This window comes from Hyla sarda, chromosome 7 (genome assembly GCF_029499605.1).
Source record: "Hyla sarda isolate aHylSar1 chromosome 7, aHylSar1.hap1, whole genome shotgun sequence".
Lineage (NCBI taxonomy): Eukaryota > Metazoa > Chordata > Amphibia > Anura > Hylidae > Hyla > Hyla sarda.
The window spans coordinates 180,148,433-180,174,957 of NC_079195.1; positions in this window are offsets into that span (position 1 = coordinate 180,148,433).

Consider the following 26,525-nt stretch of genomic DNA (forward strand, 5'->3'; position numbering starts at 1 on the left):
GTTATTATGTCGCCAAGTAATTAGACTACCTGGCCCAAAAATTATGGTTTATAAAAGGATAGCAGCATTAGTGAAAAAAAAAACATTTTGAACCCAAAAACCCATTTGAGTTTTTAAGTTCAAAATACAGGCCTACCTCCTCCCCTACAGCCTGCCTGTCCATCTCCAAAAATACCCTTTTTAATAATTATACGCTCCTCCTTTGCATTGAAAAAAAGCAAACAGTAAAGTTCCCAGATGCGGCCATCCTTTTATCCATTTCTCCTTCTGCATCTATTTTCCCAAACCATGCACTCATACTGTTATTATGTCGCCAAGTAATTAGACTACCTGGCCCAAAAATTATGGATTATAAAAGGGTAGCAGCATAAGGGAACATTACCGTATTTATCGGGGTGTACCACGCATCCGCCTATAACACACACCCTCATTTTATAAAGGATATTTGGGTAAAAGAATTTTTTTACCCAAATATCCTTCATAAAATGAGGGTGCGTGTGTGTGCATGTGTATACCCCGATACATTGCTTCTCACCCCACAGAGCCCCCAGGAAAGGCAGGGGGAGAGAGGCCGTCGCTGCCTGCTTCTCTCCCCCTGCCTTTCCTGGGGTCTAGAGCCCTGCTACCGCCGCTTCTCTCCCCCTGCTATCGGCGCCGCTGCCCCTTCTCTCCCCCTGGCTATCGGTGCCGCTGTCCCATTGCCAGAGCCGATAGCCAGGGGGAGAGAAGCGGTGTCGGCAATGGGGCAGCTGCACCGATAGCCAGGGGGAGATAAGGGGCAGCGGCACCCATTGCCGTCGCCGCTGCCCCGTTGCCTCCCCCATCCCTAGTTTTATAATTACCTGTTGCCGGGGTCGGGTCCGCGCTGCTTCAGGCCTCCGGTGTGCTTCCCCTACATCATTGCTATGCGTTGCGAGACGCAATGACGAGTGATGTCACTCGTCATTGCGCCGCGCCATGCAGCGCATAGCAACGACGCAGGGGATGCACCCCGGAGTCCTGAAGCAGCGCTGACCCGGCCCCAGCAACAGGTAATTATACAACCGGGGATGGGGGAGGCAACAGGGAAGCGGCGCCGGCAATGGGTGCCGCTGCCCCTTCTTTCTTTCTTTCTACCTCCTCCCCTACAGCCTGCCTGTCCATCTCCAAAAATACCCTTTTTAATAATTATACGCTCCTCCTTTGCATTGAAAAAAAGCAAACAGTAAAGGTGCCAGATGCGGCCATCCTTTCATCCATTTGTCCTTCTGCATCTATTTTCCCAAACCATGCACTCATACTGTTATTATGTCGCCAAGTAATTAGACTACCTGGCCCAAAAATTATGGATTATAAAAGGATAGCAGCATAAGGGAAAAATACATATTTTGAACCCAAAAACCCATTTGAGTTTTTAAGTTCAAAATACAGGCCTACCTCCTCCCCATCAGCCTGCCTGTCCATCTCCAAAAATACCCTTTTTTAATAATTATGCACTCTTCATTTGCTTTGGAAAAACAAACAGTTAAGTTGCCATATGCTGCTATCCTTTCATCGATTTGTGCTTCTACACCTATGTTCCCAAACCATCATACACTCATACTGTTTTCACTTTGCCAAGTTATCGGACAACCTGGCCCCAAAATTATGGATTATAAAAGGATAGCAGCATAAGGGAAAAATACACATTTTGAACCCAAAAACCCATTTGAGTTTTTAAGTTCAAAATACAGGCCTACCTCCTCCCCTAAAGCCTGCCTGTCCATCTCCAAATATAGCCTTTTAATAATTATACGCTCCTCCTTTGCATTGATAAAAAGCAAACAGTAAAGTTGCCAGATGCGGCCATCTTTTCATCCATTTGTCCTTCTGCATCTATTTTCCCAAACCACGCACTCATACTGTTATTATGTCGCCAAGTAATTAGACTACCTGGCCCAAAAATTATGGATTATAAAAGGATAGCAGCATAAGGGAAAAATACACATTTTGAACCCAAAAACCCATTTAAGTTTTTAAGTTCAAAATACAGGCCTACCTCCTCCCCTACAGCCTGCCTGTCCATCTCCAAAAATACCCTTTTTAATAATTATACGCTCCTCCTTTGCATTGAAAAAAAGCAAACAGTAAAGTTGCCAGATGCGGCCATCCTTTCATCCATTTCTCCTTCTGCATCTATTTTCCCAAACCATGCACTCATACTGTTATTATGTCGCCAAGTAATTAGACTACCTGGCCCAAAAATTATGGATTATAAAAGGGTAGCAGCATAAGGGAACATTACCGCATTTATCGGGATGTACCACGCATCCGCCTATAACACACACCCTCATTTTATCAAGGATATTTGGGTAAAAGATTTTTTTTACCCAAATATCCTTCATAAAATGAGGGTGCGTGTGTGTGCATGTGTATACCCCGATACACTGCTTCTCACCCCACAGAGCCCCCAGGAAAGGCAGGGGGAGAGAGGCCGTCGCTGCCTGCTTCTCTCCCCCTGCCTTTCCTGGGGTCTAGAGCCCTGCTACCGCCGCTTCTCTCCCCCTGCTATCGGCGCCGCTGCCCCTTCTCTCCCCCTGGCTATCGGTGCCGCTGTCCCATTGCCAGCGCCGATAGCCAGGGGGAGAGAAGCGGTGTCGGCAATGGGGCAGCTGCACCGATAGCCAGGGGAGATAAGGGGCAGCGGCACCCATTGCCGTCGCCGCTGCCCCGTTGCCTCCCCCATCCCTAGTTGTATAATTACCTGTTGCCGGGGTCGGGTCCGCGCTGCTTCAGACCTCCGGTGTGCTTCCCCTACATCATTGCTATGCGTTGCGAGACGCAATGACGAGTGATGTCACTCGTCATTGCGCCGCGCCATGCAGCGCATAGCAACGACGCAGGGGATGCACCCCGGAGTCCTGAAGCAGCGCTGACCCGGCCCCAGCAACAGGTAATTATACAACCGGGGATGGGGGAGGCAACAGGGAAGCGGCACCGGCAATGGGTGCCGCTGCCCCTTCTTTCTTTCTTTCTACCTCCTCCCCTACAGCCTGCCTGTCCATCTCCAAAAATACTCTTTTTAATAATTATACGCTCCTCCTTTGCATTGAAAAAAAGCAAACAGTAAAGGTGCCAGATGCGGCCATCCATTCATTCATTTGTCCTTCTGCATCTATTTTCCCAAACCATGCACTCATACTGTTATTATGTCGCCAAGTATTTAGACTACCTGGCCCAAAAATTATGGATTATAAAAGGATAGCAGCATAAGGGAAAAATACATATTTTGAACCCAAAAACCCATTTGAGTTTTTAAGTTCAAAATACAGGCCTACCTTCTCCCCATCAGCCTGCCTGTCCATCTCCAAAAATACCCTTTTTTAATAATTATGCACTCTTCATTTGCTTTGGAAAAACAAACAGTTAAGTTGCCATATGCTGCTATCCTTTCATCGATTTGTGCTTCTACACCTATGTTCCCAAACAATCATACACTCATACTGTTTTCACTTTGCCAAGTTATCGGACAACCTGGCCCCAAAATTATGGATTATAAAAGGATAGCAGCATAAGGGAAAAATACACATTTTGAACCCAAAAACCCATTTGAGTTTTTAAGTTCAAAATACAGGCCTACCTCCTCCCCTACAGCCTGCCTGTCCATCTCCAAAAATAGCCTTTTAATAATTATACGCTCCTTCTTTGCATTGAAAAAAAGCAAACTGTAAAGTTGCCAGATGCGGCCATCCTTTCATCCATTTGTCCTTCTGCATCTATTTTCCCAAACCACGCACTCATACTGTTATTATGTCGCCAAGTAATTAGACTACCTTGCCCAAAAATTATGGATTATAAAAGGATAGCAGCATTAGTGAAAAATACACATTTTGAACCCAAAAACCCATTTGAGTTTTTAAGTTCAAAATACAGGCCTACCTCCTCCCCTACAGCCTGCCTGTCCATCTCCAAAAATACGATTTTTAATAATTATACGCTTCTCCTTTGCATTGAAAAAAAGCAAACAGTAAAGTTCCCAGATGCGGCCATCCTTTCATCCATTTGTCCTCCTGCATCTATTTTCCCAAACCATGCACTCATACTGTTATTATGTCGCCAAGTAATTAGACTACCTGGCCCAAAAATTATGGATTATAAAAGGGTAGCAGCATAAGGGAACATTACCGTATTTATCGGGGTGTACAACGCATCGGCCTATAACACGCACCCTCATTTTACCAAGGATATTAGGGTAAAAAAAGTTTTTACCCAAATATCCTTCATAAAATGAGGGTGCGTGTGTGTGCATGTGTGTACCCCGATACACTGCTTCTCAACCCACAGAGCCCCCAGGAAAGGCAGGGGGAGAGAGGCCATCGCTGCCTGCTTCTCTCCCCCTGCCTTTCCTGGGGTCTAGAGCCCTGCTACCGCCGCTTCTCTCCCCCTGCTATCGGCGCCGCTAACCCTTCTCTCCCCCTGGCTATCGGTGCCGCTGTCCCATTGCCAGCGCGGATAGCCAGGGGGAGAGAAGCGGCGCCGGTAATGGGGCAACGGCACCGATAGCCAGGGGGGCTTAAGGGGCAGCGGCACCCATTGGCATCGCCGCTGCCCCGTTGCCTCCCCTATCCCTAGTTGTATAATTACCTGTTGCCTTGGTCGGGTCCGCGCTGCTTCAGGCCTCCGGTGTGCGTCCCCTACATCATTGCTATGCGTTGCGAGACGCAATGACGAGTGATGTCACTCGTCATTGCGCCGCGCCATGCAGCGCATAGCAACGACGCAGGGGATGCACCCCGGAGGCCTGAAGCAGCGCTGACCCGACCCCAGCAAAAGGTAATTATACAACCGGGGATGGGGGAGGCAACAGGGAAGCGGCACCGGCAATGGGTGCCGCTGCCCCTTCTTTCTTTCTTTCTACCTCCTCCCCTACAGCCTGCCTGTCCATCTCCAAAAATACCCTTTTTAATAATTATACGCTCCTCCTTTGCATTGAAAAAAAGCAAACAGTAAAGGTGCCAGATGCGGCCATCCTTTCATCCATTTGTCCTTCTGCATCTATTTTCCCAAACCACGCACTCATACTGTTATTATGTCGCCAAGTAATTAGACTACCTGGCCCAAAAATTATGGATTATAAAAGGATAGCAGCATAAGGGAAAAATACACATTTTGAACCCAAAAACCCATTTGAGTATTTAAGTTCAAAATACAGGCCTACCTCCTCCCCTACAGCCTGCCTGTCCATCTCCAAAAATACCCTTTTTAATAATTATACACTCCTCCTTTGCATTGAAAAAAAGCAAACAGTAAAGTTGCCAGATGCTGCCATCCTTTCATCCATTTGTCCTTCTGCATCTATTTTCCGAAACCATCATACACTCATACTGTTTTCACTTTGCCAAGTTATCGGACAACCTGGCCCCAAAATTATGGATTATAAAAGGATAGCAGCATAAGGGAAAAATACACATTTTGAACCCAAAAACCCATTTGAGTTTTTAAGTTCAAAATACAGGCCTACCTCCTCCCCTACAGCCTGCCTGTCCATCTCCAAAAATAGCCTTTTAATAATTATACGCTCCTCCTTTGCATTGAAAAAAAGCAAACAGTAAAGTTGCCAGATGCGGCCATCCTTTCATCCATTTGTCCTTCTGCATCTATTTTCCCAAACCACGCACTCATACTGTTATTATGTCGCCAAGTAATTAGACTACCTTGCCCAAAAATTATGGATTATAAAAGGATAGCAGCATTAGTGAAAAATACACATTTTGAACCCAAAAACCCATTTGAGTTTTTAAGTTCAAAATACAGGCCTAACTCCTCCCCTACAGCCTGCCTGTCCATCTCCAAAAATACCCTTTTTAATAATTATACGCTCCTCCTTTGCATTGAAAAAAAGCAAACAGTAAAGTTGCCAGATGAGGCCATCCTTTCATCCATTTGTCCTTCTGCATCTATTTTCCCAAACCATGCACTCATACTGTTATTATGTCGCCAAGTAATTAGACTACTTGGAACAAAAATTATGGATTATAAAAGGATGGCAGCATTAGTGAAAAATACACATTTTGAACCCAAAAACCCATTTGAGTTTTTAAGTTCAAAATACAGGCCTACCTCCTCCCCTACAGCCTGCCTGTCCATCTCCAAAAATACCATTTTTAATAATTATACGCTCCTCCTTTGCATTAAAAAAAGCAAACAGTAAAGTTGCCAGATGCGGCCATCCTTTCATCCATTTGTCCTTCTGCATCTATTTTCCCAAACCATGCACTCATACTGTTATTATGTCGCCAAGTAATTAGACTACCTGGCCCAAAAATTATGGATTATAAAAGGGTAGCAGCATAAGGGAACATTACCGTATTTATCAAGGTGTACAACGCACCGGCCTATAACACGCACCCTCATTTTACCAAGGATATTTGGGTAAAAAAAGTTTTTACCCAAATATCCTTCATAAAATGAGGGTGCGTGTGTGTGCATGTGTGTACCCCGATACACTGCTTCTCACCCCACAGAGCCTCCAGGAAAGGCAGGGGGAGAGAGGCCGTCGCTGCCTGCTTCTCTCCCCCTGCCATTCCTGGGGTCTAGAGCCCTGCTACCGCCGCTTCTCTCCCCCTGCTATCGGCGCCGCTGCCCCTTCTCTCCCCCTGGCTATCGGTGCCGCTGTCCCATTGCCAGCGCCGATAGCCAGGGGGAGAGAAGCGGCGCCGGTAATGGGGCAACGGCACCGATAGCCAGGGGGGCATAAGGGGCAGCAGCACCCATTGCCGGCGCCGCTACCCCGTTGCCTCCCCCATCCCTAGTTGTATAATTACCTGTTGCCGGGGTCGGGTCCGAGCTGCTTCAGGCCTCTGTTGTGCGTCCCCTGCATCATTGCTATGCGTTGCGAGACGCAATGACGAGTGACGTCTCTCGTCATTGCGCCGCGCCATGCAAAGCATAGCAACGACGCAGGGAATGCACACCGGAGGCCTGAAGCAGCGCTGACCTGACCCCAGCAACAGGTAATTATACAACCGGGGATGGGGGAGGCAACGGGGCAGCGGCGCCGGCAATGGGTGCCGCTGCCCCTTCTTTCCCCCTGTCTGTCGACATTGCTGCCCCATTGCCGGCGCCGTTTCTCTCCCCCTGGCTATCGGCGCCGGCAATGGGGCAACGGCACTGATAGCCGGGGGGAGAGAAGGGGCAGCAGCGCCGATAGCAGGGGTAACCATCATACACTCATACTGTTTTCACTTTGCCAAGTTATCGGACAACCTGGCCCCAAAATTATGGATTATAAAAGGATAGCAGCATAAGGGAAAAATACACATTTTGAACCCAAAAACCCATTTGAGTTTTTAAGTTCAAAATACAGGCCTACCTCCTCCCCTACAGCCTGCCTGTCCATCTCCAAAAATAGCCTTTTAATAATTATACGCTCCTCCTTTGCATTGAAAAAAAGCAAACAGTAAAGTTGCCAGATGCGGCCATCCTTTCATCCATTTGTCCTTCTGCATCTATTTTCCCAATCCACGCACTCATACTGTTATTATGTCGCCAAGTAATTAGACTACCTGGCCCAAAAATTATGGATTATAAAAGGATAGCAGCATAAGGGAAAAATACACATTTTGAACCCAAAAATCCATTTGAGTTTTTAAGTTCAAAATACAGGCCTACCTCCTCCCCTACAGCCTGCCTGTCCATCTCCAAAAATACCCTTTTAATAATTATACGCTCCTCCTTTGCATTGAAAAAAAGCAAACAGTAAAGTTGCCAGATGCGGCCATCCTTTCATCCATTTGTCCTTCTGCATCTTTTTTCCCAAACCATGCACTCATACTGTTATTATGTCGCCAAGTAATTAGACTACCTTGCCCAAAAATTATGGATTTTAAAAGGATAGCAGCATTAGTGAAAAATACACATTTTGAACCCAAAAATCCATTTGAGTTTTTAAGTTCAAAATACAGGCCTACCTCCTCCCCTACAGCCTGCCTGTCCATCTCCAAAAATACCCTTTTTAATAATTATACGCTCCTCCTTTGCATTGAAAAAAAGCAAACAGTAAAGTTGCCAGATGCGGCCATCCTTTCATCCATTTGTCCTTCTGCATCTATTTTCCCAAACCATGCACTCATACTGTTATTATGTCGCCAAGTAATTAGACTACCTGGCCCAAACAATATGAATTATAAAAGGATAGCAGCATTAGTGAAAAAAACACATTTTGAACCCAAAAACCCATTTGAGTTTTTAAGTTCAAAATACAGGCCTACCTCCTCCCCTACAGCCTGCCTGTCCATCTCCAAAAATACGATTTTTAATAATTATACGCTTCTCCTTTGCATTGAAAAAAAGCAAACAGTAAAAATGCCAGATGCGGCCATCCTTTCATCCATTTGTCCTTCTGCATCTATTTTCCCAAACCATGCACTCATACTGTTATTATGTCGCCAAGTAATTAGACTACCTGGCCCAAAAATTATGGTTTATAAAAGGATAGCAGCATTAGTGAAAAATACACATTTTGAACCCAAAAACCCATTTGAGTTTTTAAGTTCAAAATACAAGCCTACCTCCTCCCCTACAGCCTGCCTGTCCATCTCCAAAAATACCCTTTTAATAATTATACGCTCCTCCTTTGCATTGAAAAAAAGCAAACAGTAAAGTTGCCAGATGCGGCCATCCTTTCATCCATTTGTCCTTCTGCATCTATTTTCCCAAACCATGCACTCATACTGTTATTATGTCGCCAAGTAATTAGACTACCTTGCCCAAAAATTATGGATTATAAAAGGATAGCAGCATTAGTGAAAAATACACATTTTGAACCCAAAAACCCATTTGAGTTTTTAAGTTCAAAATACAGGCCTACCTCCTCCCCTACAGCCTGCCTGTCCATCTCCAAAAATACCCTTTTTAATAATTATACGCTCCTCCTTTGCATTGAAAAAAAGCAAACAGTAAAGGTGCCAGATGCGGCCATCCTTTCATCCATTTGTCCTTCTGCATCTATTTTCCCAAACCATGCACTCATACTGTTATTATGTCGCCAAGTAATTAGACTACCTGGCCCAAAAATTATGGATTATAAAAGGATAGCAGCATAAGGGAAAAATGAACATTTTGAACCCAAAAACCCATTTGAGTTTTTAAGTTCAAAATACAGGCCTACCTCCTCCCCTACAGCCTGCCTGTCCATCTCCAAAAATAGCCTTTTAATAATTATACGCTCCTCCTTTGCATTGAAAAAGAGCAAACAGTAAAGTTGCCAGATGCGGCCATCCTTTCATCCATTTGTCCTTCTGCATCTATTTTCCCAAACAACGCACTCATACTGTTATTATGTCGCCAAGTAATTAGACTACCTGGCCCAAAAATTATGGATTATAAAAGGATAGCAGCATAAGGGAAAAATACACATTTTGAACCCAAAAACCCATTTTAGTTTTTAAGTTCAAAATACAGGCCTACCTCCTCCCCTACAGCCTGCCTGTCCATCTCCAAAAATACCCTTTTTAATAATTATACGCTCCTCCTTTGCATTGAAAAAAAGCAAACATTAAAGTTGCCAGATGCGGCCATCCTTTCATCCATTTGTCCATCTGCATCTATTTTCCCAAACCATGCACTCATAATGTTATTATGTCGCCAAGTAATTAGACTACCTGGCCCAAACATTATGAATTATAAAAGGATAGCAACATTAGTGAAAAAAACACATTTTGAACCCAAAAACCCATTTGAGTTTTTAAGTTCAAAAGACAGGCCTTCCTCCTCCCCTACAGCCTGCCTGTCCATCTCCAAAAATACGATTTTTAATAATTATACGCTTCTCCTTTGCATTGAAAAAAAGCAAACAGTTAAAATGCCAGATGCGGCCATCCTTTCATCCATTTGTCCTTCTGCATCTATTTTCCCAAACCATACACTCATACTCTTATTATGTCGCCAAGTAATTAGACTACCATGCCCAAAAATTATGGATTATAAAAGGATAGCAGCATTAGTGAAACATACACATTTTGAACCCAAAAACCCATTTGAGTTTTTAAGTTCAATAGACAGGCCTTCCTCCTCCCCTACAGCCTGGCTGTCCATCTCCAAAAATACGATTTTTAATAATTATACGCTTCTCCTTTGCATTGAAAAAAAGCAAACAGTTAAAATGCCAGATGCGGCCATCCTTTCATCCATTTGTCCTTCTGCATCTATTTTCCCAAACCATACACTCATACTCTTATTATGTCGCCAAGTAATTAGACTACCATGCCCAAAAATTATGGATTATAAAAGGATAGCAGCATTAGTGAAAAATACACATTTTGAACCCAAAAACCCATTTGAGTTTTTAAGTTCAAAAGACAGGCCTTCCTCCTCCCCTACAGCCTGCCTGTCCATCTCCAAAAATACGATTTTTAATAATTATACGCTTCTCCTTTGCATTGAAAAAAAGCAAACAGTTAAAATGCCAGATGCGGCCATCCTTTCATCCATTTGTCCTTCTGCATCTATTTTCCCAAACCATACACTCATACTCTTATTATGTCGCCAAGTAATTAGACTACCATGCCCAAAAATTATGGAATATAAAAGGATAGCAGCATTAGTGAAAAATACACATTTTGAACCCAAAAACCCATTTGAGTTTTTAAGTTCAAAATACAGGCCTACCTCCTCCCCTAGAGCCTGCCTGTCCATCTCCAAAAATACCCTTTTTAATAATTATACGCTCCTCCTTTGCATTGAAAAAAAGCAAACAGTAAAGTTCCCAGATGCGGCCATCCTTTCATCCATTTGTCCTTCTGCATCTATTTTCCCAAACCATGCACTCATACTGTTATTATGTCGCCAAGTAATTAGACTACCTGGCCCAAAAATTATGGATTATAAAAGGGTAGCAGCATAAGGGAACATTACCGTATTTATCGGGGTGTACCACGCATCCGCCTATAACACACACCCTCATCTTATCAAGGATATTTGGGTAAAATAATTTTTTTACCCAAATATCCTTCATAAAATGAGGGTGCGTGTGTGTGCATGTGTATACCCCGATACACTGCTTCTCACCCCACAGAGCCCCCAGGAAAGGCAGGGAGAGAGAGTGCGTCGCTGCCTGATTCTCTCCCCCTGCCTTTCCTGGGGTCTAGAGCCCTGCTACCGCCGCTTCTCTCCCCCTGCTATCGGCGCCGCTGCCCCTTCTCTCCCCCTGGCTATCGGTGCCGCTGTCCCATTGCCAGCACCGATAGCCAGGGGGAGAGAAGCGGTGTCTGCAATGGGGCAGCTGCACCGATAGCCAGGGGGAGATAAGGGGCAGCGGCACCCATTGCCGTCGCCGCTGCCCCGTTGCCTCCCCCATCCCTAGTTGTATAATTACCTGTTGCCGGGGTCGGGTCCGCGCTGCTTCAGGCCTCCGGTGTGCTTCCCCTACATCATTGCTATGCGTTGCGAGACGCAATGACGAGTGATGTCACTCGTCATTGCGCCGCGCCATGCAGCGCATAGCAACGACGCAGCGGATGCACCCCGGAGTCCTGAAGCAGCGCTGACCCGGCCACAGCAACAGGTAATTATACAACCGGGGATGGGGGAGGCAACGGCGCAGCGGCGCCGGCAATGGGTGCCGCTGCCCCTTCTTTCTTTCTTTCTACCTCCTCCCCTACAGCCTGCATGTCCATCTCCAAAAATACCCTTTTTAATAATTATACGCTCCTCCTTTGCATTGAAAAAAAGCAAACAGTAAAGTTGCCAGATGCGGCCATCCTTTCATCCATTTGTCCTCCTGCATCTATTTTCCCAAACCATGCACTCATACTGTTATTATGTCGCCAAGTAATTAGACTACCATGCCCAAAAATTATGGATTATAAAAGGATAGCAGCATAAGGGAAAAATACATATTTTGAACCCAAAAACCCATTTGAGTTTTTAAGTTCAAAATACAGCCCTACCTCCTCCCCATCAGCCTGCCTGTCCATCTCCAAAAATACCCTTTTTTTTAATAATTATGCACTCTTCATTTGCTTTGGAAAAACAAACAGTTAAGTTGCCATATGCTGCTATCCTTTCATCGATTTGTGCTTCTACACCTATGTTCCCAAACCATCATACACTCATACCGTTTTCACTTTGCCAAGTTATCGGACAACCTGGCCCCAAAATTATGGATTATAAAAGGATAGCAGCATAAGGGAAAAATACACATTTTGAAACCAAAAACCCATTTGAGTTTTTAAGTTCAAAATACAGGCCTACCTCCTCCCCTACAGCCTGCCCGTCCATCTCCAAAAATAGCCTTTTAATAATTATACGCTCCTCCTTTGCATTGAAAAAAAGCAAACAGTAAAGTTGCCAGATGCGGCCATCCTTTCATCCATTTGTCCTTCTGCATCTATTTTCCCAAACCACGCACTCATACTGTTATTATGTCGCCAAGTAATTAGACTACCTGGCCCAAAAATTATGGATTATAAAAGGATAGCAGCATAAGGGAAAAATACACATTTTGAACCCAAAAACCCATTTGAGTTTTTAAGTTCAAAATACAGGCCTACCTACTCCCCTACAGCCTGCCTGTCCATCTCCAAAAATACCCTTTTTAATAATTATACGCTCCTCCTTTGCATTGAAAAAAAGCAAACAGTAAAGTTGCCAGATGCGGCCATCCTTTCATCCATTTGTCCTTCTGCATCTATTTTCCCAAACCATGCACTCATACTGTTATTATGTCGCCAAGTAATTAGACTACCTGGCCCAAAAATTATGGTTTATAAAAGGATAGCAGCATTAGTGAAAAAAACACATTTTGAACCCAAAAACCCATTTGAGTTTTTAAGTTCAAAATACAGGCCTACCTCCTCCCCTACAGCCTGCCTGTCCATCTCCAAAAATACGATTTTTAATAATTATACGCTTCTCCTTTGCATTGAAAAAAAGCAAACAGTAAAAATGCCAGATGCGGCCATCCTTTCATCCATTTGTCCTTCTGCATCTATTTTCCCAAACCATGCACTCATACTGTTATTATGTCGCCAAGTAATTAGACTACCTGGCCCAAAAATTATGGTTTATAAAAGGATAGCAGCATTAGTGAAAAATACACATTTTGAACCCAAAAACCCATTTGAGTTTTTAAGTTCAAAATACAGGCCTACCTCCTCCCCTACAGCCTGCCTGTCCATCTCCAAAAATACCCTTTTTAATAATTATACGCTCCTCCTTTGCATTGAAAAAAAGCAAACAGTAAAGTTGCCAGATGCGGCCATCCTTTCATCCATTTGTCCTTCTGCATCTATTTTCCCAAACCATGCACTCATACTGTTAATATGTCGCCAAGTAATTAGACTACCTGGCCCAAACATTATGAATTATAAAAGGATAGCAGCATTAGTGAAAAAAACACATTTTGAACCCAAAAACCCATTTGAGTTTTTAAGTTCAAAATACAGGCCTACCTCCTCCCCTACAGCCTGCCTGTCCATCTCCAAAAATACCATTTTTAATAATTATACGCTCCTCCTTTGCATTGAAAAAAAGCAAAGAGTAAAGTTGCCAGATGCGGCCATCCTTTCATCCATTTGTCCTTCTGCATCTATTTTCCCAAACCATGCACTCATACTGTTATTATGTCGCCAAGTAATTAGACTACCTGGCCCAAAAATTATGGTTTATAAAAGGATAGCAGCATTAGTGAAAAAAACACATTTTGAACCCAAAAACCCATTTGAGTTTTTAAGTTCAAAATACAGGCCTACCTCCTCCCCTACAGCCTGCCTGTCCATCTCCAAAAATACGATTTTTAATAATTATACGCTTCTCCTTTGCATTGAAAAAAAGCAAACAGTAAAAATGCCAGATGCAGCCATCCTTTCATCAATTTGTCCTTCTGCATCTATTTTCCCAAACCATGCACTCATACTGTTATTATGTCGCCAAGTAATTAGACTACCTGGCCCAAAAATTATGGTTTATAAAAGGATAGCAGCATTAGTGAAAAATACACATTTTGAACCCAAAAACCCATTTGAGTTTTTAAGTTCAAAATACAGGCCTACCTCCTCCCCTACAGCCTGCCTGTCCATCTCCAAAAATACTCTTTTAATAATTATACGCTCCTCCTTTGCATTGAAAAAAAGCAAACAGTAAAGTTGCCAGATGCGGCCATCCTTTCACCCATTTGTCCTTCTGCATCTATTTTCCCAAACCATGCACTCATACTGTTATTATGTCGCCAAGTAATTAGACTACCTGGCCCAAAAATTATGGATTATAAAAGGGTAGCAGCATAAGGGAACATTACCGTATTTATCGGGGTGTACAACGCACCGGCCTATAACATGCACCCACATTTTACCAAGGATATTTGGGTAAAAAAAGTTTTTACCCAAATATCCTTCATAAAATGAGGGTGCGTGTGTGTGCATGTGTGTACCCCGATACACTGCTTCTCAACCCACAGAGCCCCCAGGAAAGGCAGGGGGAGAGAGGCCGTCGCTGCCTGCTTCTCTCCCCCTGCCTTTCCTGGGGTCTAGAGCCCTGCTACCGCCGCTTCTTTCCCCCTGCTATCGGCGCCACTGCCCCTACTCTCCCCCTGGCTATCGGTGCCGCTGTCCCATTGCCAGCGCCGATAGCCAGGGGGAGAGAAGCGGCGCCGGTAATGGGGCAACGGCACCGATAGCCAGGGGGGCTTAAGGGGCAGCGGCACCCATTGCCGGCGCCACTGTCCCGTTGCCTCCCCCATCCCTAGTTGTATAATTACCTGTTGCCGGGGTCGGGTCCGAGCTGCTTCAGGCCTCTGTTGTGCGTCCCCTGCATCATTGCTATGCGTTGCGAGACGCAATGACGAGTGACGTCTCTCGTCATTGCGCCACGCCATGCAAAGCATAGCAACGACGCAGGGAATGCACACCGGAGGCCTGAAGCAGCGCTGACCCGACCCCAGCAACAGGTAATTATACAACCGGGGATGGGGGAGGCAACGGGGCAGCGGCGCCGGCAATGGGTGCTTCTTACCCTTATCCCCCCTGGCTATCGGTGCAGTTGCCCCATTGCCGGCGCCGTTTCTCTCCCCCTGGCTATCGGCGCCGGCAATGGGGCAGCGGCACTGATAGCCAGGGGGAGAGAAGGGGCAGCAGCGCCAATAGCAGGGGTAACCATCATACACTCATACTGTTTTCACTTTGCTAAGTTATCGGACAACCTGGCCCCAAAATTATGGATTATAAAAGGATAGCAGCATAAGGTAAATCTACACATTTTGAACCCAAAAACCCATTTGAGTTTTTAAGTTCAAAATACAGGCCTACCTCCTCCCCTACAGCCTGCCTGTCCATCTCCAAAAATACCCTTTTTTAATAATTATGCACTCTTCATTTGCTTTGGAAAAACAAACAGTTAAGTTGCCATATGCTGCTATCCTTTCATCGATTTGTGCTTCTACACCTATGTTCCCAAACCATCATACACTCATACTGTTTTCACTTTGCCAAGTTATCGGCCAACCTGGCCCCAAAATTATGGATTATAAAAGGATAGCAGCATAAGGGAAAAATACACATTTTGAACCCAAAAACCCATTTGAGTTTTTAAGTTCAAAATACAGGCCTACCTCCTCCCCTACATCCTGCCTGTCCATCTCCAAAAATACCCTTTTTAATAATTATACGCTCCTCCTTTGCATTGAAAAAAAGCAAACAGTAAAGTTGCCAGATGCGGCCATCCTTTCATCCATTTTTCCTTCTGCATCTATTTTCCCAAACCATGCACTCATACTGTTATTATGTCACCAAGTAATTAGACTACCTGGCCCAAAAATTATGGATTATAAAAGGGTAGCAGCATAAGGGAAAATTACCGTATTTATTGGGGTGTACCACACACCGGCCTATAACATGCACCCTCATTTTACCAAGGATATTTGGGTAAAAAAAAGTTTTTTACCCAAATATCGTTCATAAAATGAGGGTGCGTGTGTGTGCATGTGTATACCCCGATACACTGCTTCTCACTCCACAGAGCCCCCAGGAAAGGCAGGGGGAGAGAGGCCGTCGCTGCCTGCTTCTCTCCCAATGCCTTTCCTGGGGTCTAGAGCCCTGCTACCGTCGCTTCTCTCCCCCTGCTATCGGCGCCGCTGCCCCTTCTCTCCCCCTGCTATCGGCGCCACTGCCCCTTCTCTCCCCCTGGCTATTGGTGCCGCTGTCCCATTGCCAGCACCGATAGCCAGGGGGGGATAAGGGGCAGCGGCACCCATTGCCGGGGTCGGGTCCGCGCTGCTTCAGGCCTCCGGTGTGCGTCCCCTGCATCATTGCTATGCGTTGCGAGACGCAATGACGTCTTCCGTTATTGCGCCGCGCCATGCAAAGCATAGCAACGACGCAGGGAATGCACACTGGAGGCCTGAAGCGGCGCTGACCCGACCCCAGCAACAGGTAATTATACAACCGGGGATGGGGGAGGCAATGGGGCAGCGGCGCCGGCAATGGGTGCCGCTGCCCCTTCTTTCCCCCTGTCTGTCGACGCCGCTGCCCCATTGCCGGCGCCGATAGCCAGGGGGAGAGAAACGGCGCCGGCAATGGGGCAGCGGCACTGATAGCCAGGGGGAGAGAAGGGGCAGCAGCGCCGATAGCAGGGGTAACCATCATACACTCATACTGTTTTCACTTTGCCAAATTATCGGACAACCTGGCCCCAAAATTATGGATTATAAAAGGATAGCAGCATAAGGGAAAAATACACATTTTGAACCCAAAAAACCCATTTGAGTTTTGAAATTCAAAATACAGGCCTAGCTACTCCCCTTCACCCTGCCTGTCCATCTTTAAAGGGGTACTCCGGTGAAAAACTTTTTTTTTTTAAATCAACTGGTGCCAGAATGTTAAACAGATTTGTAAATGACTTCTATTAAAAAATATTAATCCTTCCTGTACTTATTAGCTGCTGAATACTACAGCAAAAATTATTTTCTTTTTGAAACACAGAACTGTCTGCTGACATCACAAGCACAGTGCTCTCTGCTGACATCTCTGTCCATTTTATGAACTGTCCAGAACAGCATATGTTTGCTATGGGGATTTCCTTTTACCCTGGACAGTTCCTAAAATGGAAAGAGATGTCAGCAGAGACCACTGTGCTCATGATGTCAGCAGAATTTCCACTGTAGTATTCAGCAGTTGTCAGCAGAATTTCCACTGTAGTATTCAGCAGAAAAAAGTTTTTCACCGGAGTATCCCTTTAACTCCTTGGGGACGGAGCCCATTATAACCCTAAGGACGGGAGCATTTTTTGCAATTCTGACCACTGTCACTTTAAGCATTAATAACTCTGGGATGCCTTTACTTTTCTTTGAGATTGTTTTTTCGGGACATATTCTACTTTATGTTAGTGGTAATTTTTTGTCGATTCTTGCATCATTTCTTGGTGAAAAATTCAAAAATTTGATGAAAAAATTGAAAATGTAGCATTTTTCTAACTTTGAAGCTCTCTGCTTGTAAGGAAAACAGACATTCCAAATAAATTATATATTGATTTACAAATACAATATGTCTACTTTATGTTTGCATCATAAAGTTGACATGTTTTTACTTTTGGAAAACATCAGAGGGCTTAAAAGTTCAGAAGCAATTTTTCAGGGGCCAGTTCAGTTTTGAAGTGGATTTGAAGGGCCCTCATATTAGAAATACCCCATAAATTACCCCATTATAAAAACTGCACCACTCAAAGTATTCAAAATGACATTCAGTAAGTTTGTTAACCCTTTAGGTGTTTCACCGGAGTAGCAGCAAAGTGAAGGAGAAAATTGAAAATCTTAATTTTTTACACTCGCATGCACTTGTAGACCCAGTTTTTGAAATTTTACAAGGGAGAATAGGAGAAAAAGCCCCCCCAAAATGTGTAACCCAATTTCTCTCAAGTATGGAAATGCCTCATATGTGTATGTCAAGTGTTCAGCGGGCGCAGTAGAGGGCTCAGAATGGAAGGAGCGACAATGGGATTTTGGAGAGTTAATTTTGCTGAAATTGTTTTTGGGGGCATGTCACATTTAGGAAGCCCCTATGGTGCCAGAACAGCAAAAAAAACACAAAAAAAAACACATTGCATACTATTTAGGAAACTACACCCCTCAAGGCACGTAATAAGGGGTCCGGTGAGCTTTAACACCCCACAGGTGTTTGACGACTTTTTTGTTAAATTCGGATGTGTAAATGAAAAAAAAAATTTCACTAAAGTGCAGTTTTTTCCCCCAAATGTACCATTTCTACAAAGGGTAATGGGAGAAAAATCCCCCCAAAATTTGGAACACAATTTCTCCCGAGTATGGAGATACCCCATATGTGGCCCTAAACTGTTGCCTTGAAATACGACAGGGCTCTGAAGTGCGCATTTGAGGCCTGAATAAGGAATTTTCAATAGGGGCGGACCCGGTTACAAGGACGGGGCTTGTCTCCACCAAAACCCTACAGCAGTGTTTCCCAAACAGGGTGCCTCCAGCTGTTGCAAGACTCACAGCCTGTCAGGACAGTCTATGGCTGTCCGGCAACACTGGGAGTTGTGGTTTTGTAACAGCTGGAGGCTCCGTTTAGGAAACACTGCCGTATGAGACGTTTTTCATTTTTATTGGGGGGGGGGGGGGGGCGACGTGCAAGGGGGTGTATATGTAGCGTTTTATTATTTGTTAGTGTAGTGTTTTTAGGGTACATTCACACAGGCAGGGGTTCACAATAAGTTTCCTTGAAGGAAACCCACTGTAGATCCGCCTGTGTGAATGTACCCTGTACATTCACATGGGGGGGGGGGCGCCCCAAACCTTCAGCGGTGGCAAAATGACAACTCCCAGAATGCACTGACAGACCGTACATGCTGGGAGTTGTAGTTTTACAACAGCTGTAGGCACACTGGTGGGGAATCACTGAGTTAGAAAACAGACTCTAGCTCAGTGATTCCAACCCATGTGCCTCCAGCTGTTGCAAGACTACAACTCCCAGCATGTACGGTCTGTCAGTGCACTCTGGGAGTTGTAGTTTTGCAACAGCTGGATGCACACGGGTTGGAATCACTGAGTTAGGAAACAGACTCTTGCTCAGTGTTTCCCAACCAGTGTGCCTACAGCTGTTGCAAAACTACAATTCCCAGCGTGGCCAGACAGTCAGGGATGCTGGGCATGTAGTTCTGAAATATCTGGCCCTTCAGATGTTGCAGAACTACAACTCCCAGCATGCCTGGACAGTCTGGGCATGCTAGGAGTTGTAGTTCTGCAACAACTGGGGAAGAACAGTTTGGAGACCGCTAAGTAGTGGCCTCCAAACTGTAGCCCTCCAGATGTTGCAAAACTACAACTCCAAGCATGCCCAGACTGTCCAGGCATGTTGGGAGTTGTAGTTCTGCAACATCTGAAGGGCCAGATATTGCAGAACTACACGCCCAGCATCCCTGACTGTCTGGGCATGCTGGGAGTTGTAGTTTTGCAACATCTGGAGGGCTACAGTTTGGAGACCACCATATAGTGGTCTCCAAACTGTGTCACTTCAGATGTTGCAAAACTACAACTCCCAGCATGCCCAGACAGTCAGTGAATGCTGAAATTTGTAGTTTTGCAACATCTGGAGGACCACAGTTTAGAGACCACTACACAGTGGTCTCCAAACTGTGACCCTCCAGATGCTGCAAAACTACAACTTCCAGCATGCCCAGACAGCCTTTGGCTGTGTGGGCATGCTGGGAGTTGTAGTTTTGCAGCTTATAGAAGGCCACAGTGAAGATCACTTATAGCGATCTTCACTGCAGCCTTCTCCGCCGCACTTTCCGGCCGCCGTTCTTCCTGCTTGCGCCACTGCTACGGGATGCCGCCTCCGAAGGTCCGGGTAAGCCGGGCCATGCTCACCCCTCTCCGCTCGTGTTCCCCCGCTCTGTACCGACTTCCGATCGGTGGCCAGAGCGGGGGAAATTAACTCTAACCCCCTAGCTCTGCTACATACACACACTCACACACCTGCCTCTGCTACATACACATACTAACACATATACATAGACCTAACAGCGATATCTTCTTGTCTCTCCCTGCACATACAGTGGTATATTCTTAGCTGTGGTCACCATGGTTACACTACACAGGTGCAATCTCCTGCACTCATCAAGAGCAGCTGGGGAGTTTGAATTTTACACAGTTTGAAGTCTGAACTGTGCCGGAAGTATTTCACCTGCACTATAACCTGATGTATTTTCCAGTTGAATCAGGTTAGACTGCGGGTGAAGGGGTGATCATAAGTGGTCTATAATCATTAAATCTTTTTTTAAAAGGTACATGAAAAAGATTTTAAGTATCACAGAGATAATCTGACTGGCGACAAAAGCATAGTAATCTCCGCAATCCAAATGGAAAATTAAATGCATGATTTAGAGCATCTTGCTAAGTGCAGTCCAAGATGGCTTTAAAAATATGGTCATCCCGCAAGATTTCTGTCGGTAAATGAAATGTACGCAGTTAATAAATTTGTGTGTACTAAATATGTCACTCCAAGGTACACCAAAACGTACTCATCTGGAGGAAATGCTCCACCAGAATGTGCGCAAAAAAAGACACAAAAAAACAGCTTGCGCAAAACTTTGCGCAAAAAATTAAACACAAAACAGGGCTAAAATCTTTGATACATTTCCCCCAATGTGTGTAAGCACTCCCTTCTCCAATTTCCCCAAATAGCAGGGGGGTGAAAGATATTGTAGGGAAAGAGTATAAAGAAAAAGGGGGGAGGTGTAGAATGCATTTGACTGATTTCACATTGGGGTGACCAAAACTAGGCAACCAGTACTACTCGCCAAGTTCGCACAAAAAAAGTCCCCTCCAGCAGCTCACAATTTATCAAAACCTGTGCAGAGGAAATGTTGCCCAGTTGCCCATAGCAACCAATCAGCTTGCTTATTTTATTTTTAACAAGGCCTCTGCAAAATTTATTTGAATCTGAAAATGAAAATTAATCTGATTGGTTGCTATTGGCAACTGGTCAACTTTTCCTTTGCACAGATTTTGATAAATCTCACCAAAAATCTCTAAAGGATGAAAGATGATACTCTTCCTGTACATAGGTTTTGATAAATATCCCATGTGTCTAGAAGTTCAGCACTGAGGCCATTGAAATGATTGTGTTAGTTACATGAATCTGGTGTTAATAGTGAGAAATGTATAGAAAAACATGTAGTGTCCTACCTGTGCCGTCCATCAGATGAATGTTGCTGCATCCTAGGAGTTTGTTAAAAGGGAATAGAAAACAGAGCTATTTGTTTCCAAAAACAGCACCATACCTGTCCTCATGTTGTATGTAATATTACAAGTTTTCTCCATTCACTTTTGAAGAATTGAGCAGCGATATCACACACAACATTAGGACAGAGGTGGTGCAGTTTTCAGAAGAAATCAGCTCTGATTTTCTCATCCTGGATTACCCCCTTCAACTTCTCTTTGCTGAATGTTTTCTTTATCCAGTCCTAGGCATTTTGAAGGCATGCTAGGAACCAATCTTCTTGGTTTGTTGGTTGTATTCGGCTGCTCCTGGCCATCCTCCCTCTGATCCTTGAAATGTCTTGTCTTCTTTGTTGCCTGATTATAAGAAAGGCAAAGATATAGCTAATCTCTTGTGAGGTCACATGTGTGATGTCACCAACCTTGTCTCACAGTTCTATAAGCGAGGGAAGAAATGTAAAAAAACACACACACATATAATAGATAGATAGATAGATGCTTGTCTCTATTGCTATGGAAAAGGGTAATTTTTGAATTTTTCTGCCATTTTCTTCTACATAGTAGTTCTATTCTGCATGCTTTAATATATATATATATATATATATATATATATATATATATATATATATATATATATATATATATATATATATATATATAAACTCAATCGGGGAGATTTATCAAAACCTGTGCAGATGAAAAGTTGCCCAGTTGCCCATAGCAACCAATCAGATCACTTATTTCATTTTGCAGAGGCCTTCCTAAAAATGAAAGAAGCGATCTGATTGGTTGCTATGGGCAACTCAGCAACTTTTCCTCTGGACAGGTTTTGATAAATCTCCCCCAATGTGTGTATGTGTGTACGTTCCGGCATCACGTCCAAACGGCTAAAGATATTAACATGAAACTTGGTACACATGTTACTTATATGTCAACAACAAACATAGGATAGGTGATTTAACCCTTACTCACCCCCATTTGCCAGGGGTGGGGTTTATGCTTAAAGTCCCATACAAGTCAAAGGGAAATGTGTGTTCCCACATAACTTCAAGAGATATTTCAATACCTGGTACACATATTACTGGTCGGGATATGAGGACAGGAAAGGAGGATGGGATAGGAGGTCGGGATAGGAGGATGGGATAGGAGGACCAGGATAAGAGGTCGGGATAGGAGGTCGGGATAGGAGGTCGAGATAGGAGGACGGGATAGGAGGACGGGATATGAGGACGGGATAGGAGGATGGGATATGAGAACGTGATAGGAGGAAGGGATAGGGGACGGGATAGGAGGTCGAGATAGATGGACTGGATAGGAGGTCAGGATAGGAAGTCGGGATAGGAGGTCGAGATAGGAGGACGGGATAGGAGGACAAGATAGGAGGACGGGATAGGAGGTCGAGATAGGAGGTCGGGATAGGAGGTTGGGATATGAGGATGGGATATGGGGTTGGGATATGACAACAATATATGAGGAGGGGATATGAAATCAAAAGCTTCCTCCTTTGTTTATTTTCCTCCCCAACAAGGATTAGAAAGGAAAAACCGGGCAATGCCGGGTATTCAGCTAGTATATATATATATATATATATATAAAACTCAATGGGAGAGATTTAACAAAACTTGTGCAGAGCAAGAGTGGTACAGTTGCCCTTGGCAACCAATCAGATTGCTTCTTTCATTTTACAGAGTCCTTTTAAAAAAAGGAAAGAAGCAAGCTGATTGGTTGCTATGGGCAACTGGGCAACTTTTCCTGTGGACAGGTTTTGATAAATCTCCCCCAATGTGAGTGTGTGTATGTATGTGTGTATGTTCCAGCATCACGTCCAAACAGCAAAAGATATTAATATGAAACTTGGCACACATGTTACTTATATGTCAACAACAAAGATAGGATAGGTGATTTAACCCTTACTCAACCCCATTTGCCAGGGTCAGGGTTTTTGTTTAAAGTCCCATACAAGTCTATGGAAAATATATGTTACTGCATAACTTTTGAAATGGCTGGAGATATTTCGATAATACCCTTAACTACCCCATTTGTGAGGGTCAGGGTTTTTGTTTAACCCCCTCACGACGAGTGACATACATGTACGGCGCCACGAAGTGTCACTTGGCGTGCGGCGACGTACATGTACGTCGCGGGGTTCCGGGAGCGCCGCGTCACCGGTAGCGGTGATCGGGCCGGGATGACTGCTGTTATCCAACAGCAGGCATCCCGGCACATCGCCGAGGGGGTACTGAGACCCCCCCATGACCGCGATGGGCGCCAATCGCAGGTCAATTCAGACCTGCGATCTGCGCGATTCCGGGTCATACGGGTCACTGGTGACCCGGTGACCTGGAAAATAAGAGGGTTCGGGGGTGTCCGAGACACTCTTGATCCCCCTGAAGGGATAGGTGCCACCCCTCCTATCCCTGCTATTGGTCGGCCGAGCAACCGACCAATAGCAGACCGGGGGAAGGGGGGGGGTTAAAGTTCGGTTTCCCCGCTTTGCCCACCTATCGGTGTCCGGGCAAAATGGGGGAACTGTCCAGGGACCGGCGCCGAAGGTCCCTTACCTGGATCCCGGAGCGCGATCCTCCATGCGGGGATCCACCACGTGCGGTGGCAGCAGCAATTCATCCGGGTCCTGCCAGGTGAGTTGTTGCCTAGCAACATCCGGAGGACCATAGTTTACAGAGGGGTTCAGGTTGTAGATCACTATACAGTGGTCTCAAACTGTAGACCTCCAGATGTTGCAAAACTACAACTCTCAGCATGCCCAGACAGCAGTTTGCTGTCTGGGCATGCTGCGAGTTGTAGTTTTGCAACATCTGGAGGGCCAAAATTTAGAGACCACTGGACAGTGATTTACAACCTGAACCCCTCTAAATCTTGCAAAACTACAACTCCCAGCATTCAGGAACAGCATAAGGCTGTCTTGGCATGCTGGGAGTTGTACTTGCGTGCCTCCAGCCGTTGCATAACTACATCTCCCAGCATGCCCTTCCGCAATCAGTACATGCTGGGAGTTGTAGTTTTACAACAGCTGGAGGCACACTGGTTGGAAAATACTGAGTTAGGTCATAGAACCTAATTCAAGGTTTTCCAACCAGTGTGCCTCCAGCTGTTGCAAAACTACAACTCCCCGCATGCATGGTCTATCAGTGCATGCTGGGAGTTGTAGTTTTGCCCCCCCTCCCATGTGAATGTACAGGCTACATTCACACTGGCGGCAGATTACAGTGAGTTCCCCGCTTCAAGTTTGAGCTGAGGCAAATTTTCTGCCACAGCTCAAACTCCTAGCGGGAGACTCAGTGTAATCTGCCTCCAGTGTGAATGTAGCCTGTACATTCACATGGGAGGGGGGTCAAAACTACAACTCCCAGCATGCACAGACAGATCATGCATGCTGGGAGTTGTAGTTTTGCAACAGCTGGAGGCACACTGGTTGGAAAATACTGAGTTAGGTCATAGAACCTAATTCAAGGTTTTTCAACCAGTGTGCCCCCAGCTGTTGCAAAACTACAACTCCCAGCATGCATGGTCTGTCAGTGTATGCTGGGAGTTGTAGTTTTGACCCCCCTCCCATGTGAATGTACAGGCTACATTCAGACTGGCGGCAGATTACAGTGAGTTCACCGCTTCAAGTTTGAGCTGCAGCAAATTTTCTGCCGCAGCTCAAACTCCCAGCGGGAGACTCAGTGTAATCTGCCTCCAGTGTGAATGCAACCTAAAAACACTACACTACACTAACATAAAATAAAGAGTAAAACACTACATATACACACATACACTGCCCCCCCTACCACCCCCCTTCCCCAATAAAAATGAAAAACTTATTGTACGGCAGTGTTTCTAAGATGGAGCCTCCAGCTGTTGCAAAACGAAAACTCCCAGCATTTCTGGACAGCAATTGACTGTCCAAGCATGCTGGGAGTTTTACAACAGCTGGAGGCACCCTGTTTGGGAATCACTGGCATAAAATACCCCTATGTCCCTAATTCATGCCTCAAATGCGCATGGCGCTCTCATTTTGAAGCCCTGTTGTATTTCAAGGCAACAGTATAGGGTCACATATGGGGTATCCCTGTACTCGGGAGAAACTGCCTAACAAATTTTGGGGGGCTTTTTCTCCTTTTACCCCTTATGAAAAGGAACAGTTGGGGTCTACACCAGCATGTTAGTGTAAAAAAATAAACATTTTTACACTAACATGCTGGTGTTGCCCTATACTTTTCATTTTCACAAGAGGTAAAAGGGAAAAACGCCCCCCAAAATTTGTAACGCAATTTCTCCCGAGTACGGAGATACCCCATATGTGGGCACAAAGTGCTCTGGGGCACACAACAAGGCCCAGAAGGGAGAGTGCGCCATGTACATTTGAGGTGATTTGCACAGGGGTGGCTGATTGTTACAGCGGTTCTGACAAAACACACCCACATGTGACCCCATTTTGGAAACTACACCCCTCACGGATTTTCCTTACAAGCAGAGAGCTTCAAAGTTAGAAAAATGCAAAATTAAAAATTTTTTCATCAAATTTGGGGATTTTTCACCAAGAAAGGTTGCAAGTTACCACAAAAATTTACCACTATGCTAAAGTAGAATATGTCACAAAAAACCAATCTCAGAATCAGAATGGTAAGTAAAAGCATTCCAGAGTTATTAATGTTTAAAGTGACAGTGGTCAGATTTGCAAAAAAGGGCTTCGTCCTAGAGGTGAAAATGGGCTGCATTAAAGTCCCATGCAAATCATTGGGAAATGTATGTTCCCACATAACTTCCGTACAGCTGAAGATATTTAAATAATACCTGGTACACATATTACTTGTATGTCAAATAAAAAGATATGATAGTTAAATTAACCCTTACATACACCCTTATATAAAAGATGGGTTTTTGTTTCAAGACCCATGCAAGTATATGTAACTTCCAGTACCTTACTCCACAAGCTCCGTTCTGCATCTCCTGGTGAATGTGTCAATCCGGCTTGCAAGCCATACCCCATCTCACATAGACAAGCCCACATTTTAAGCCCCACTCCTTATATTATCTACCCTTATTGTGCATCGGTCTGGCTTGCAAATCACGCCCAGTCCCACAAAGCCACGTCCCCTTCTATTTTCAGCTTACAATATCTTCATCACAAATCAGTCCCATCTGAGGACAGGATATGAGGATGGGACATAAGGAAGGGATATGAGGTCGGCATATGAGGACAGGGTATGAGGATGGGATATAAGGATGGTATATGAGGTCGGGATACAAAGACGGGAAATGGGGACAGGATATGAGGATGGGATATAAGGTCGGGATATGAGGACAGAATATGAGAATGGAATATGAGGACGGGATA